We start from the raw sequence: 3,161 nt of genomic DNA, 5'->3' as shown, positions 1-3,161 counted from the left end.
TGTGTGTGTTGGTTTCTTTGGTGAGGGACTGTCTTGTATGTTGATTTCAGGTTTGTGTGTTGTCAATCCCCCCCAACTCCCCAGTTATCCATTGAGTATTTTTTGTAATGGCGATCTTGTTTTTGTTCATTCTTTTCATTTTTCCTTGTCTTGGAAAACTTCTCCATTACATTATTTCTCCATTACATTATTTCTCCATTACATTTGGGTGATAGAAGATTCTATGTTGAAAGTTTTTCCCTTCAAGACTCTCTCTCTCCATATATTACTCCACTGTTTTCTTGCTTGCATGGTTTCTGTGGAGAAATCTGAAGGTATTCTCATTGCTAACCCTTTGTATGTAATTGTTAATTTTTCTCTGGATGCTCTTAGAATTCTTTCCCTTTGTTGCTGTTATACATCTGGACCACAATCTGCTAGGGAGTTTTCTTTTGGGGTTCTCTCTTGATTGGGATTTTTTGGCTTCCTGAATAATTATCTTTTCATCTTTTGGCTTTGAGGAGATTTTTCTTGAACTATTCTCTTTGTGGATTTGTTTGTTTGTTCCTCTTCTGAAATCCCTGTAAGAAGTAAGTTGTTTCTTTTGATTGTGTCCCACATTGTTCTCAAGTTTTTCTGACTCTTTTTCATTTTTTGTTATTTGTTCTTCTTTTAGATTGTAGTCTATAGATTTGTCTTCAAGCTCACTAATTCAGGTTTCCATCTCTTCAATGTTTTTTCCCTGCTCCTTTTTTTTTTAAGATTTAATGTTTTATTTTGGGGAGGGGGTTAAAAACACAACACATGAAAATTTCTGATTGTTCAGAGCCACATAAACAAACTACAAAAGAACAGCACGAGGTGGATCAGTGATGAAAGAGACGGAGATTGGTATGAGCCAGGATGATCCCCAGTTCATTGCAGGCCTCAATCACAACTTGGTCAGCAGCAGAACCGGAAGGAGCGGCAATGTACGCCACACCACTTCTTTTAGCTCTGTCTACATTGTCCCTGAAAGGAAAGAAGGCATCACAACTGATGGAAACTTCACTAAGCGTGTCCACCCACTGCTTCTTCTCGGCCTCGGTCAGTGGTTCAGGGACTTCCTCAAACAGCGCCTTCCACTTTCTCAGATCTTCCTCCTCGCCAATGGTTCCAGTAACATATTGATCGATGGCATTAGAGATTTCCGCCCTCTTCACTCCGGGTTTAAACTTCATGGAAAGCCCTCGCGGGTGGTGTCTAAGCCACCAGGAGTTTGCCTTGTCCCATGCGAGACTGCTGCCCAGCGCCAATGCCGATGACCTGCCCGTTCTTGGCATAGCACACGGACTTGACCGCGATGGTGGCGACGATGAGGTCTCTGAGAGCAGACTCCGGCAATTCTTTCTTCTTGGTAACAACATTGCTAAATAATGACCCGTCGATGGCGCTGTTGTTTCTCTTCTGGCTTAAACGCAGACCAAAGAGAGTTCGAACTTCATTTTCATCTGGTTTGTAGTAAGGGTCCATCTGAAGCACACAGTAGTTTCCATTTTTCTTTTTAGAAAGAATTTTCAAGGCTTCTGCTTCATATCCTGGAGCAACAATGCCATCAGATACCTCTCTGGAGATGATCTTGGCAGTAGGGGCATCACAAACATCAGACAGTGCAATGAAATCACCAAATGAAGACATCCTATCAGCCCCTCTTGCTCTGGCGTACGTGGTAGCAATGGGCGTGAGGGTGGGGTAGAGATCGTAGACCATGCACACTTTGGCCTCATCTTCACTGAGTGGAAACCCAACAGCAGCACCTGCTGGGCTGACGTGTTTGAAAGAGGCAGCGGCAGGGAGGCCTAAAGCGTCTTTGAACTCCTTCACCAGCTGCCAGGCATTCAGCGCATCACACAAGTTTATAAATCCAGGGGAGCCATTTACAACTGTGAGCGGAAGTCTGGGCTGCAGTGTGTACAACTGAGCAGGAGTTTGATGAGGGTTCATCAAGGGCAGCTGAGACATTCCTTTGCTGTACTGCCTCCTGAAGTAATCGGAAATGGCTTCATCATACAGGGCGGTGTGCGTGAACGCCTTCAAGGCTAGCTGGCACCGAGTCTCCACGGAGGTGTCTTTACTGTCAGAGCTCTGCATCTCCCGGGACACCGCCGCGTAGTCCTCTGGGTCACACACGATGGTCACATGCACGTGGTTTTTGGCTGCCACTCTCAGTAAGGTGACGCCACCAATGTCAATTTGCTCCACAGCTGCCTCCACAGTGACATCTGGAGAAGCCACCGTTTTCACGAACGGATAGAGATTGCAGACCACAACTCTTAGGAGATTGAAATCAAGCCTGGCCATGTCCGCACCATCTTCTGGGATATGCCGAGCCAAGATTCCTGCGTGGACTGCGGGGTGCAGGGTTTTCACCCGGCCCCCTAACATTCCCGGAAACCCTGTCAGCTCAGAGCCATCTCTGACGGCCAGGCCGGCATCGCGCAGGGCTTTAGCAGTCCCTCCGGACGCAACGAGGTCAAGCCGACAGAAGTTAAGCTCCTGGCAAACTCCACGAGCCCGGTCTTGTCGGAAACACGCAAGGCGAGCTGGCTGGGGACCATGGCTGCGGGCGGAGGGTCGCAGGCGGCGGGCGGCGGGGACAGCACATGCGCAGGAGGCGGGCGGCCCGGTCGGTCTCCCTGCTCTTTTATAGACTGTGTAAGTCTGCGATTGTAGTGTTCCTGTCTGTAAGGTATGAGTGAGGTTTCTATTTTCTCGCTTTTCCTCAAAGACTCTACGTTCATCTGTCGCATGAGTGCAACCATCATTCTTTTACATTCTTTTCCTGGGAGACTGCTCAGTTTCAGGCATTTCATTGACGTCTGGTTGGTGTTCGGTTATTTGTGTCTGCTTCTCTTGTTTTTGTGTGTGTGTGTGAACAATACCTTCTGTTGTTTCCTTGGCATCTTGATGGAGCTCTTAGAGATGTTAGGTGGTGTTACGTTAGAGCGTGAACTCTGTTAGGTGGTGCAACAGAGGGGTGGTCAACAGTTAGATTAAGTATCCTGGGCAGAGTATTAGATTAAATGTTAGCAGGGAAATTAAAGAGTGGAAAAGGAAGTGTTAGAGGAAAGAGATAGAAAGTAAAAAAGGAGGGAGCAAGTCGTTTTAATTGGTAGTTTTTTTTAATTTAAAAGAAAAGAAAT

General features: G+C 46.5%; 1 pseudogene; it reads right to left on the bottom strand.

The window, feature by feature from the left end:
• Positions 1–819: 819 nt before the first annotated feature.
• On the bottom strand, positions 820–2,576 carry LOC142446267 (bifunctional purine biosynthesis protein ATIC pseudogene; annotated as a pseudogene).
• Between the last annotated feature and the right edge of the window lie 585 nt (positions 2,577–3,161).

The sequence above is a fragment of the Tenrec ecaudatus genome, chromosome 4 (genome assembly GCF_050624435.1).
Source record: "Tenrec ecaudatus isolate mTenEca1 chromosome 4, mTenEca1.hap1, whole genome shotgun sequence".
Taxonomy (NCBI): domain Eukaryota; kingdom Metazoa; phylum Chordata; class Mammalia; order Afrosoricida; family Tenrecidae; genus Tenrec; species Tenrec ecaudatus.
The sequence above is the reverse complement of the archived record's forward strand: the minus strand, read 5'-3'. Positions and strand labels throughout refer to the sequence as shown.